Raw genomic sequence first — 14,512 nt, 5'->3', positions numbered from 1 at the left:
CTTCTCTCTGTTCTCTGCTCTCAGCTTTCCGCCTCTAACGTACTTACTAATTTCCTACTTCTTTCTCTGTCAGATTGTGGCTTTAAAGCCAATCTGTTGTTTGTTTCCGCTTCCTGGCTTTCTGGTTCCCCTACCTCTGTCCATTTGAATTCCTATGTTCTACATCTTCATCATTATATAACGCCTCAAAGGGAGATGGCCACCTATTTCATAATGAACTGAGTTTCAGTTCTCTTGGACGTCTTTGAAATGACCTTTTTTACCATTAACTCCAAGAATGCTCGCGAACACGTCCTTCTGCCAACGTATCGTCCACGTCAAACTTCAAATCTTATACAACTCTGCCTGTTTACCCCATTGAATCCGGTCATCCATCGGATTGCGTCTCCGCCGTCGATCTGGAGCCTCCAGATCCTACGATCATCATTCATATCGGGCAGGTAAGTAACATGACGTTAACCTATCTGATGTCAGCAGTTTTCTCTCTCTTCCGCCGGATGCATGGCACCCATTGTGTGGCATTGGGCGGGACTCGGTTGAAACCGCTTACCGCTCGAAGTCCTTCTGATATTTTGCCTGTTTTTGTGGGATCCCGCCTCTGACGAAATCGGCGTGATATCCATTACATATTAGAACTTTTCGGGTCCCAACGCTCAGGGGCTTTCCTTCTTTGAGGGGTTTGCTCGGCAATATTCGATTAGCGAATTGTCGCTAATCGCATATCAGAAACTCCCCCCGTTTCTTGAAATGACCTCCTATTCTGCTAATTCGTGACAGCATGTATTACCATGGGCCGATGGTCTGTGCGCTTGACCGAGGGTCCTCGCTGCTCCGTGCTGATCACAAATTGCAACTGTTACGAGGATATCTCTTATAAGCTCGATCTTTATAAGACTTTGAAACTTTGGCATGAATTTTTACAGAGTTCATGAAAACCTAGACAGTGTTCTAGGATCCAATTCGGATCACGTCCTTCCCATTGAAAAAGCTTTTGGACCACCAAAAGTTGGTTTTTAATCATTAATCAAGTGAGGGTACAAATTTCTCACTTGCCCAATTTCTATCCATTTCGCACTGCTTGGTTTTGAACCTTTGAGTCCAATCCTGAGGTACTCAACATCCCCTCTGTGCGTAGTTCTCACCTTCCTGTCCAGAACTATATCTTCCTGCAATTCATTGAGATATTCAGGTAATAGATCATCAATAGAAGGTAACTGACTCTGCTCTTCAGGATCTTCAATCAATGAAGGTTCAAATAGTCTCAAGCTTCCTACATTAACTACAGAATAGATGTGCATGTAAGCTGGCAAATCAAGGTGAAAAGCATTCTCACCAATTTTCTAAAGTATCTTGAAAGGTCCATACCTTATTGGCTTCAACTTCCTACCTTCACTTAGCATTCTGTCCTTGCTGATATACAGCCAGACTTGATCACCAACTTGGAAGTTATGCTCAATCTGATGCTTGTCATGCCTTGCCTTGTACTTGGCTTGGCCCTTTTCCAGTTGTTCCTGTACTACGTGGTGAATCTCTTGGATTTGTTCAATGAGCTTGGTTGCCTTGTCCACATCACTGTGTCCATCAACCGCTATGTCTTTACCAAAGACAAAATTCAAGGGATACCTTGGTGTGAAACCAAAACAGGTCTCGAAAGGAGATCTCTGTGTAGAAGAATGTTTAGCACAGTTGTAAGCATGTTGCACATAACATAAATGTTCATCCAAAAGCTTGGGATGCTTGCTGCAATAACCTCTGAGAAACTGGATCACTGTCCTATTGACCACTTCTATTTGTCCATCTGTTTGTGGATGAAAGGTTGTGCTCTTCTTCAGTTTGGTGTCCATCAATTCCCACAAACTCGACCAAAACTTCCCAACAAATCAGGAATCTTGATCAGATACAAAGGAAGTGGGTAATCCAAAATGAACCCATACATGCCGAAAGAACAACTTTGTTGTTTGTTCAACTATAATTTGTTTGTTACAAGGTATTAAAATACACATTTTGTTGAACCTATCCACAATAACATATAAATAGTCATGACCTTTTCTAGATTTAGGCAGTCCCCCAACAAAGTCCATGGAAACGCTTTCCCAAGGATGAGAAGGAACTGGTAGTGGAGTGTGTTGGAAATAATACTGAGAGGGGGGGTGAATCAGTATTGGCAAGTACTTTTCAATAAATCTTCCTTATTTATACTTTGAATTATTCTTGTATGTCAGTACCATAAAATAATGAGCATGAACAAGAAAAATAGATAGTCACACCAAAGAACACCAGATATAAGGTGGAAACCCAATGTGGGTGAAAGCCACCTGCTGCAATATGTCTCTATCTTCTTTCAATTAGAAACTCCTTTTACAATGATTTTGTACTGGTGCAGTCCTTTACCAGTACACAGGCTGCAACCTGCAGAGAGCTACAACTCTCTCTTGTTTTTCCAGTCTCTCCTGGAAGGGAGCTACAACCCCCTACTTCTTTTCTTTCAAGGACCACTTTTCATAGATTTTCAAACTGGATCCAAGAATATCAAATAATCATCAAGTACATGCAAATTACCCAAACTCCTTATACAATCAACCAAGAATCACCCAACTTCTCAGAATTCTGTAAACAGAAAGATAGTACCAGAAATATAAACCCAGAACTCTGCAGCAAGAGATAAAGGATAACCAACAAATGTTTTTAAGACAGATCCGCAGTTTTTCTTTATCTGGACTGCGAGGCTTCGCACTTCACCTTCTGCGTCTCTGCGTATCCCCGCAGAGAACCTTCCGCTTCGCCGCATACCCACACACTGTGTCTTCAATCGCGCCGCGTACTTTTACTATGCCCCCGCACTTTGGCTTCTATCGCGCCGCATAGCTACGCACCTACGGCTTCTGTAGCACCACGTTCTTTTACTGTGCCTCCTCAAATGACCCTGTATCACACCGCGTACCTTTAATGTGCTTCCGCACCTGAACCTCTATCACTCTGCATACCTCCGCACTGGTACTTTTTCTTTCGCTGCGTATCCTCGCACTTTCTCTGTGTATCATCTGCGTTCCTCCACACATGAACTTCCGCTCTGCTGCGTATGCCCACACTATCACAGTGAATGGTCTACGTACCTCTGATTAGAACCCAATTAAACAGTCCACCTACGTGCCACTGACAGACAGATTCTCAGATCTGATCTTGTGCCCGAGAGTTCACGCTTTATAGATTCACTTTCAACTTCACTTTTTATATAGATCAAGCTTTTAAAACTATAACCCAATATTTCAGATCTTAATATATTCAATTTGCAAAGGTACTTTGGCCAAGTGATCTCCTTCCCTATTTATAGTCAAGCCCTCATTCACACCATGGGGCAAAACCATCAAATAACCAAAACAAGGGATCCAAACCGGGGCTAAATTAGATCCTATACCATGGGCCAAAACCATAGGATCATGAATGACGGGCCAAATACCACGGGCCAAACATAAGAAACCCCACGTGAGCGCGCTTCTCTGCCTTGAAGTGAGTGAACTGGGGGACCACACCTTCTGAACAGGTAACCTGTGGGTATGACCGCATTTCCTCCACGGCGTGCCTGCGGGTCCGCACCTTTTGAACCATTCACCTGCGAACCTCTTAATTTCCAACATTTTGAGAGCCTGAACAGAACATTTCCACTAGAGTGAGTTGCCATCAAGTACAACACCTGTAACATAGAGCCATACCAGAATCATAATGCCAACAATCGCCCCCTTTGGACTTGATGGCAACCTCAAGATCCTCAACGACATTCTCCCCCTTTGACATCAAGGGCAAAGGGTTATGCTCCCCCTAAGAACATGCTCCCCCTGACTATAAACCAGATCTGCAAAGAAGAAGCATAATCCACCAAACACCATAAATGACCATGAAAGAGATAGAGACATATTTCAGCAGTATTCAGACCAGCATCCATGATCTCCTTCTGTACTTCCTCCATAATGCCAACAATGCATTATATGCTCCCCCTGAACCTGTGCCATTCGATCTTCGACCAATCCGCATCCCAGCAAATGTACACATATACCCCAGATGAACCTTGCGTACGACCAACAATCAAAAGAGATTCAACAACACGATGATGCATCAACAACCCCCAGCTTTTGCCTGAGGTATTCAAAGGTCTCTCTAGGCAATGGTTTGGTGAGTATATCAGCAACCTGTTCCTTAGAAGGAACATACTCCAACTTGACCTTTTGTTCAAGCACTTGTTCTCGGAGAAAATGATACTTGATCGGTATGTGCTTGGTCTTTGAATGCATGACTGGGTTCTTTGAAATGTTGATTGCACTTGTATTATCACATAAGATGGAGATAGGTGGAGTATAGGTGATTTGAAAATCCTGCAAGGTCTGCATCATCCAAAGGAGTTGAGTGCAGCAAGATGCAGCAGCAACATATTCCGCTTTAGTTGTAGACAAGGCAATCGAACTCTGTTTCTTGCTGAACCAAGATACTAATCTGGAACCCATAAAGAATGCACCACCACTTGTGCTCTTCCTGTCATCCACGCTTCCGGCCCAATCTGCATCTGTATAAGCATGAAGTGTGAGATCTGTATCTCTAGGATACCATAAGCCATAATTTTGAGTCCCTTGAAGATATTTGAAAATTCTCTTCACTTCCTGAAGATGAGTTTCCTTTGGATTTGCCTGAAATCTTCCAACTATTCACACTGCATGCATGATGTCTGGTTGGGTACCTGTCAAATAAAGTAGACTTCCAATCATAGATCTGTAGGTTGGTTGATGCACTGCTGCTGATTCATCGTTTTCACTGAGGCTACATCCTATGACCATGGGTGTACATACTGGTTTTGCATCTTCCATGCCATATTTCTTCAAAATTTGCTTGAGATACTTGGTTTGAGACAACAAGATCCCTCCTTCTTTTTGTTGGATTTGCAAACCAAGAAAATATGTCAGTTCTCCAAGCAAGGACATCTCGAATTCTTTCTTCATCACCAAGGCAAATCTTTGACTCATAGCTTCTTCATTGCTACCAAAGATAATGTCATCTACATACACAACAAGTATTAGCAATTTGTCATTTTCAACTTTTATATAAAGGTTGCTATCTGTTGATCCTTTTGAAAAACCTTGTTGATGAAGATATTTGTCCAAACGATAGTACCAAGCCCTTGGAGCTTGTTTGAGACCATAGAGAGCCTTTTTCAGTCTGCATACAAGATTTGCATCATTTCCAAGAATGAAACCATCTGGCTACTCAATGTATACTTCTTCTTCTAAGTCTCCATTCAGAAAGGCTGATTTCAAGTCCATTTGAAATACTTTGAAATTTTGAAAGCTTGAGAGAGCAAGGAACATTCGGATCGCCTCAAGTCTTGCAACAGGAGCAAAAGTTTCTTCAAAATCTATTCCTTCTTGCTGCGCATACCCTTTACAAACAAGTCAGGCCTTGTTTCTAATTACTTCCCCATTTTAATTCAACTTATTTTTGAAGACCCATTTTGTCCCTATAACATTCTTATCCTTTGGTCTAGGAACCAAGTCCCAAGCGTTGTTCTTTTCGATCTGCTCAAGTTCTTCATCCATTGCTTTGACCCAACATTCATATTTGCATGCCTCTTTCACATTTTGTGGTTCAGTGGAAGAGAGTAATGCCAAATAACTTGTAGCTTCTGCAATTGTTCTTCTTGTTTGTACACCTGCTTCTTTCTGCCCCAAAATCTGAGATTCTGGATGATTCTTCTGAACATACCTGGATGGAGTCTTCTCTTCTATCCTTATCTGTTCCTCTGGTGCTTCTTGAGGTTCTTCTTCTTCATCATTCTGTCTTTGAGGGTAGTCTTCATCTTCTTCGATATTTTCATGATTTACTTGCCTAGGAATGTATCCCTTTTCATCAACCACTACATCAATGCTGTCAACAATTTTTCCAAGTCTTTTATTGTAGCACTTATATGCTTTGCTGTGTGGAGAATAACCAAGAAGAATGCCTTCATCTACTCTAGGTTCAAGTTTGCCAAGTTGCTCATCAGTATTCTTAATATAACATTTGCTCCCAAAGATTTTGAAATGCTTTACCGAAGGAGTCTCACCATACCAGAGCTCATGAGGAGTTTGAGTGTTGTTCACTCGGACATTTGTTTTGTTGAGAATAACAACCGCAGCATATGCAGCTTCACCCCAGAAGGTTGCGGGAGTTCCAGATTCATCAAGCATAGCACGAGCCATTTGTTGGATTGTTATGTTCATCCTTTCCACCACTCCATTTTGCTGAGGAGTTTTAGCTGTAGATAATTCTCTTCTTATCCCATGTTCTTCACAGAAATCAAAAAATTCATTTGAGGTAAACTCCCCACCTCTGTCGGACCTGAGGCACTTAATTTTGTAACCTGATTCATTTTCAACCAAGGCTTTGAAGGATTTGAATTTTTTGAATGCTTCGTCTTTGTGCTTCATAAGTCCTAACCAAACAAACCTGGAGAAATCATCAATGAATAATATCAAGTATTCTTCTCCTCGAGGTGTCCTTTTCCTAAATGGACCACATACATCTGTATGGACTAGCTCAAGAGGCATGCTAGTTGATCCTTCCTTCTCTGGAAAGTTAGTTTTGGTTTGCTTTCCAAACTGACATGATTTGCATATGGTGTTGTCTGGAATTTTGATATCTGGAAGACCACGAACTACCTGATATTTGCATGCTTTCCTTATTTGTGAAAAGCTTAGATGCCCCAACCTCCGATGCCATAACCAGTGTTCATCATCCTTGCTCAAATAGCATTGTTGTTGTCCTTCTTCAAATATGTATAGATTATTTGGAGTTCTTCTACCTTTGATCACTATTTCACCTATATTAAGATCACAAACATGACATCCATTTGATCTAAATATTACCTCGGTTCCTTGATCACACATCTGGCTGACACTCAGAAGATTATGCTTCAATCCATCAACATACAAAACATTTCCAGCTTTGACCTTTTCCTTTAACTGAGCAGTGCCTTTTCCTTTTATAGTTGCAGGAGTATCATTTCCAAAAGAAAATTTCTTTCCCTTTTCTAAAGCAGAATATGATTCAAGTTTTTCTTTATCACCTGTCATATGCTTCGAACATCCACTGTCGATGTAACATAGATTTTCTTGTCCCTCTGCATAAAATGCTATCCCACATCTTTCTGTTTGTGGTTCCTTTATTCTCCATGTTCTGGTGCTTGAGGCTTGTTCCTTTGTCTGCTGAAACCTGCTCCTGCATTCAGAATCTTCATGACCAAAGTTATTGCAAATAGAACATTCAACTTCATTTTCAAGAGCTTAAAAACCTGGTCGTACTTCTTTGTTTTTGAGCTTCTCTAGTCATGATTGTTTTATATGCAACACATTGAGTTGCTTTGTGACCAAAGTTATGGCAAGAGAAACATTGTCCATTGAAGAAACTTCTGCGATTATCAAGTCTACCAGCCAAATGATTGTAATTTCTATTGTCATCCATTTTTGAAGCAAATTGAGAAGATTTTACCTCTGGCTGGTTGTAGCTTTTGTTCACCCTTAAGATGAATTTCCCTGGTTTACCTGATAGTCTTTGTTTGTTCTCGATGTAATTCATCCCTGCTTTACCTGGTGATCTCCATTGTGCTTTTGCTCATTCCTTCTTGCTGCATCAAGATAACTCTTTGAGATGGATGCTTGAGATGTTTCTCCATTATATCCCAGACCTGTCTTGTTTAGCGGAGAACGTTGTACATTGATGATCTCATCCAGAGTTTCAGATCCTTTGACAAACTTAAGATTAATAGCCTTTGTTTTCTCAATTTCTTTTCTAAGGCCAACAATTTCACATTCTAACTTTTCAAGAATTTTTTCTTTTTCATCAATTTGAAATTGTAGAGTATCAATGATCACATTCTTTTCTTCTATACATGTCTTGAGTCTATAAATCTCTTCATAAAAGCTATCCACATCTATAGCATCCATGTAATCATCATCTTCAAATGCCATTAAAAGTTTATAGTCATTACCTCGTTCATCTTCATCACTATTTGATAGATCATCACTGTCTTCATGAGTGTAGTAGCTTTTCTTATTTTCATTCTGTTTCTTGTTCCATCTAGCAGGTTCCTTTCCTTTGTCAATCTTATCCTTATGAGGACATTTCGCAGCATAATGACCTACTCTTCCACAAGCAAAACATTTAAAAGGTAACTTACCTCTGAACCTTCCAGTACCCCGTTGAAGATTTCTGACAAAATTTGATTCTTCTTCTTCTTCTGGCACGTGACTTGCTTCATAGTAGTCTCCTTTTCCTGAAGCCTTGAAAGCAGCTTCTCTCCTGTCTGATGGACCTCCTTTTCTCATCTCATAAGCAGTTAGAATTCTGTGTAGCTGAGACATAGTAAGAGTTCGTAGATTTTCCTTTTCTTCTATTGCAGACACTTTAGATTCAAACTTGGGGGACAATGATCTTAGGACTTTTTCAACCACAATAGCCTCTTTTATTTCTTCACCCAAGTTTTTCATGCAATTAACAATCTCGTCTACTCGAAGGAAATAGTTAGCCACACTTTCATCATTATACATTCTGAGATTCTCATACTGAATCCTGAGGGTTTGAAGTTTAGCACGCTTTACCTGTTCATCTCCTTCGTAGCTCAAGACAATCTTGTCCCGTATTTCTTTTGCGGATTTATATTGCATAACCTTCACGAATTCTATTTGAGATAAGCATCCCAGCAGAGTATTGACTGCTTTAGCATTTGTTTCATATTTCTTCTTCTCGGCCGGATCTGTAGGAGTAGCTGAGGGAAAAGTGTAGCCTGTATCTATGATATCCCAAACTTCTGTACCAAGAGATTGAAGATAGGCAGTAACTTTTACCTTCCAATAATTGAAGTTTGTCCCATCAAAAATTGGTGGTGATCCAAGTGGATGTTGGTGGCCACCCACCTATCCCATTTGGACCCCCACAACTGTCTCTTTCAGTCTTTTCAGTTTCCTAAATTGTAGCACAGTTTACTATTTTTAGCAGTTTTTCGGGTCCTGAACTTCCGGAGCCATTTTGAGGCCCTAAACGACGTTTTTTTGGGAATCTGGGGCAACATAGGTCCATGGACCCATGTTGCCTCCCAAAGTTGTAGTGCTCGGATAGATCTTTCTAACGAGCTATTGTACACGTCAAACGGAGATCGTATGCCAAAGTTACGACCCCGGGAAATTAATGTACCAATTTACCCAAACGGGGCCCACAATTTGGCGTTTCATCTTCTAGGGTTAGATTTCGGAATGTTAAGGGTTTTCCCTTGTTTATCAACAATAAATAGGCCTTCGAGCCTCATTGTAACGGAGTTTTGAGAACAGTTCAGAGGCATGTAGCCACCACATCTCTTCTCAGAGATAAGCTACCATCGCCCTAGCTGGTTTATTTCCATTTCTGGTTGTAAGCATATTTCAGTATTTTCCATTAATGAAATGAAGTATTATTTCCGCTGCATCTCTATTTTTATGGTTATCGCATCTCTGTAATTATGGTTATCTCTGTAATATATTGTGTTCCTGTCTAAATCCGGATCAGTGGTATCAGAGCGGTCTGCTTTTTCTCTGTTTTTCTTTGCATGTCCCCAACGAGGTTGGGATATAAGGAGTTAGGGCTTGAACTGGTCGAACCTTTGCAAGACCAACCTCGCAAATCTCGACGGCCTCCCATGGCGGATGAGAAGAAAGATGAGGGGGCAGGAGATCCTATCAAAATCTTGCTTGAAGAAGCGCTCGAGCGGCAAAGGAACGCGATGATGGATAGCTTTGCGCAGATCCTTCAGCGGCTACCCAGAGGCGACGCATCGGCTTCTAGCAGCGACTCTGGAAACGCCACACCATTTAAGGTACAAGTTAATTTTGAAATCCCCATCTTCGAGGGTCAAATAGACGCAGATGTCGTAGATAAATGGTTAAATCTGCTAGATGGGTATTTTTCTGTTCATGAATTTTCAAATCGGGAAAAGATTGTTTTCGCCCTTCTCAAAGCAGCCCCCCACGTCAAGGACTGGTGGGAAACCTACTGCGAGCAGAAGGATGAAAGTATAGGCTCACTATTTTCAGCCGCACCCACTTGGAATGACTTCCGAGATGCCATCAAGGAGCAATACTACCCTGTCGGAAGCTATGAGGACAAATACATCAAATGGACCACACTGCGGCAGGGACGAGACCAAGATGTGCCGGAGTTCACAAACATTTTTCATACCCTTCGCACACAGTTGGGTATCAAAGATTCTGAGCTGCATCTAGTACTCAAATATCGTGGTTGCCTGCACAGATACATCCAGGAAGAGATGGTGTTTTTGAACATCCCCTCACTCGGCACAGCATACCGATACGCTGTCAAAATCGAGCAAAAGTTCAAACAGAAGAAGCGAGACTTTGGATCTGCAAATCCGAAGCCCAAAGGACAAAGCCAAGGCGGGGTGACCCAAGACAACCCGTCGAAGCCGCAAGAAAAGAACAACACCACGAAGCCGAAGAAGGACACAGGGAAGTGGTGTGAGTTCCACAAGAGTCCCACTCATAACACAAGTGAGTGTCGGACCAAGCAGTCGCTAGTGGCCGAGTTGAAGGCTTCTGAATCAGATGCATGTTCTGACCCTGAGCCAGAACCCGACAAGGGGAATGGAAAAGGGAAGCAGATCATCGATGTGGATCCTAGCGCCACTGTTGCCACCGCCAAGATCCAGAAAGATGAACCTGCAGATCCAGAAGAGGGGGAGTGTCTTTTCCACTCACAGATGTGGGTGAAGGGTTCGCCGCTGCAATTCATTGTCGACAGTGGCAGCCAAAAGAACCTTATTTCAGCAGAGGTCGTGAAGCGGTTGGGCCTACCGACTACACCGCACCCGCAGCCATACAGCATCAGGTGGCTTCACGAAGGACGAGATCTGAAAGTTCGCCAGCAGTGCCGCCTTCCCTACAGCATCAAACCCTTCACAAATTAGGTATTGTGTGATGTTACACCTTTGGATGTTTGTGATGTATTATTAGGCCAACCATACTTGTGGAGGCGACATGTTGTGTATGAGTCAAGGCCTCGTGCTGTCATTATTTCTTTAAATAATTCATTATACAAGATACCAGAGGTAGCCCCACCTACTGCCACATCTTTGATCACTGCTAAGAAAGGCAGCAAGCTCATCTCCCAGACCAGGAAATTTATCTTTCTAGTTCACTCCCAAAGTAAGGGGAAGATCATTTCTACATCCATGACCCCCGCAAAGGGCTCCTCCACGCAGCAGCAGCAGCAAAGGGATATGGTCATGATAGAACAAAGGAACAACTTCTCCTCACCCACAGAGATACCATACAAGTTTTAGGTGGGCAACAAAGTCTGGTTGCATCTGCAGAGAGAACGCCTTACCAGAACCCATCAGAAGCTCAGACCACTCCGACATGGTCCTTACAGCAGTACCAAGGCTGTGGGGAACAATGCTTTGGAGCACATCATTCCTCCATTCCTTTGCCTGCACCAAGTGTTCAATATGGACCATTGTCGACCATGCTTCTCACCATTACTGGACACATCAGAGATTGCAGGACAAGTTCAGCAGATGGAGGAACTCAATGCAATGGGGACCATTGCTTCCTAACGGGGGAGGAATGATCCAAGTGGATGTTGGTGGCCACCCACCTATCCCATTTGGACCCCCACAACTGTCTCTTTCAGTCTTTTCAGTTTCCTAAATTGTAGCACAGTTTACTATTTTTAGCAATTTTTCGGGTCCTGAACTTCCGGAGCCGTTTTGAGGCCCTAAACGACGTTTTTTTGGGAATCATGGACCCATGTTTCCTCCCAAAGTTGTAGTGCTCGGATAGATCTTTCTAACGAGCTATTATACGCGTCAAACGGAGATCGTATGCCAAAGTTACGACCCGGGAAATTAATGTACCAATTTACCCAAACGGGGCCCACAATTTGGCGTTTCATCTTCTAGGGTTAGATTTCGGAATGTTAAGGGTTTTCCCTTGTTTATCAACAATAAATAGGCCTTCGAACCTCATTGTAACGGAGTTTTGAGAACAGTTCAGAGGCATGTAGCCACCACATCTCTTCTCAGAGATAAGCTACCATCGCCCTAGCTGGTTTATTTCCATTTCTGGTTGTAAGCATATTTCAGTATTTTCCATTAATGAAATGAAGTATTATTTCCGCTGCATCTCTATTTTTATGGTTATCGCATCTCTGTATTTATGGTTATCTCTGTAATCTATTGCGTTCCTGTCTAAATCCGGATCAGGTGGCCTGATTGATGCTTCCTTCTCGTAGTTGCTCATGATGAATGATCTTCCTTCAAGTGATCAAGCTTCTCTGAAGGACCTGCTATAATACCAATTGTTGGAAATAATATTGAGAGGGGGGGTGAATCAGTATTGTCAAGTACTTTTCAATAAATCTTCCTTATTTATACTTTGAATTATTCTTGTATGTCAATACCATAAAATAATGAGCATGAACAAGAAAAACAGATAGTCACACTAAAGAACACCAGATATAAGGTGGAAACCCAATGTGAGTGAAAGCCACCTGCTGCAATATGTCTCTATCTTCTTTCAATTAGAAACTCCTTTTACAATGATTTCATACTGGTGCAGTCCTTTACCAGTACGCAGGCTACAACCTGCAGAGAGCTACAACTCTCTCTTGTTTTTCCAGTCTCTCCTGGAAGGGAGCTACAACCCCCTACTTCTTTTCTTTCAAGGACCACTTTTCATAGATTTTCAAACTGGATCCAAGAATATCAAATAATCATCAAGTACATGCAAATTACCCAAACTCCTTATACAATCAACCAAGAATCACCCAACTTCTCAGAATGCTATAAACAGAAAGATAGTACCAGAAATATAAACCCAGAACTCTGCAGCAAGAGATAAAGGATAACCAACAAATGTTTTTAAGACAGATACGCAGTTTTTCTTTATCTGGACTGCGAGGCTTCGCACTTCACCTTCTGCGTCTCTGCGTATCCCCGCAGAGAGCCTTCCGCTTCGGCGCGTACCCACGCACTGTCTCTTCAATCGCGCCGCGTACTTTTACTGTGCCCCCGCACTTTGGCTTCTATCGTGCCGCGTAGCTAGGCACCTACGGCTTCTGTAGCGCCGCGTTCTTTTACTGTGCCTCCTCAAATGATCCTGTATCACACCATGTACCTTTACTGTGCTTCCGCACCTGAACCTCTATCACGTCGCGTACCTCCGCACTGGTACTTTTTCTTTCGTTGCGTATCCTCGCACTTTCTCTATGTATCACCTGCGTTCCTCCGCACAGGAACTTCCGCTCTGCTGCGTATGCCCGCACTATCACAGTGAATGGTCTGCGTACCTCTGATTAGAACCCAATTAAACAGTCCACCTACGTGCCACTGACAGACAGATTCTCAAATATGATCTTGTGCCCGAGAGTTCACGCTTTATAGATTCACTTTCAACTTCACTTTTTATATAGATCAAGCTTTTAAAACTATAACCCAATATTTCAGATCTTAAGATATTCAATTTGCAAAGGTACTTTGGCCAAGTGATCTCCTTCCCTATTTATAGTCAAGCCCTCATTCACACCATGGGGCAAAACCATCAAATAACCAAAACAAGGGATCCAAACCGGGGCTAAATTAGATCCTATACCACGGGCCAAAACCATAGGATCATGAACGACGGGCCAAATACCACGGGCCAAACATAAGAAACCCCACGTGAGCGCGCTTCTCTGCCTTGAAGTGAGTGAACTGGGGGACCGCACCTTCTGAACGGGTAACCTGCGGGTATGACCGCATTTCCTGCACGGCGTGCCTGCGGGTCCGCACCTTTTGAACCATTCACCTGCGAACCTCTTAATTTCCAACATTTTGAGAGCCTGAACAGAACATTTCCACTAGAGTGAGTTGCCATCAAGTACAACACCTGTAACATAGAGCCATACCAGAATCATAATGCCAACAGAGTGTACAAGCCTAGTTTTCTATTTCTGGGCTTGCTTTTAGCACACATAGTACACCCTCTTACATATCTAGAAATTGTCTCATTCATTTTTGGCTAATAACAAAATCTTTGCAGTTGTGCAACTGTTTTACTTACATCAAAGTGACCTGACATTAGAGAAGTGTGTGCTTCTCGAATTATCTTTACTCTTTCAGTTTGTGGAATGCATAACTTTCCACAATGATACAAGAGTTGGTCCTTAACATGATAATCCAATTCTTCTACTTGTTTGCTGCGACTTAAAGTTGCATATGCATCTTTAAAATCTATATCTTGAGCATACTATTCAATGTAGCTTTCATGCAATACTGAATTATGCTTAAGTATAGTAGATGCATTTATGATTGGTCTGGGCAACATAAATGTAACTTTATTGTGTATGCCCTTTTTATATCTAATGACAAGATGAAACCGTTGTAGAAAACCCATCCACCTATAGTGTCTTGATTGCTGCAACTTAGTTTGGGAGTGTAAATATTGAAGTGGTTGATGATCAGTATGTA

This window comes from Pinus tabuliformis, chromosome 6 (assembly GCF_031772625.1).
Source record: "Pinus tabuliformis cultivar Carrire ecotype Pingquan chromosome 6, CPIR1, whole genome shotgun sequence".
Lineage (NCBI taxonomy): Eukaryota > Viridiplantae > Streptophyta > Pinopsida > Pinales > Pinaceae > Pinus > Pinus tabuliformis.
The sequence above is the reverse complement of the archived record's forward strand: the minus strand, read 5'-3'. Positions refer to the sequence as shown.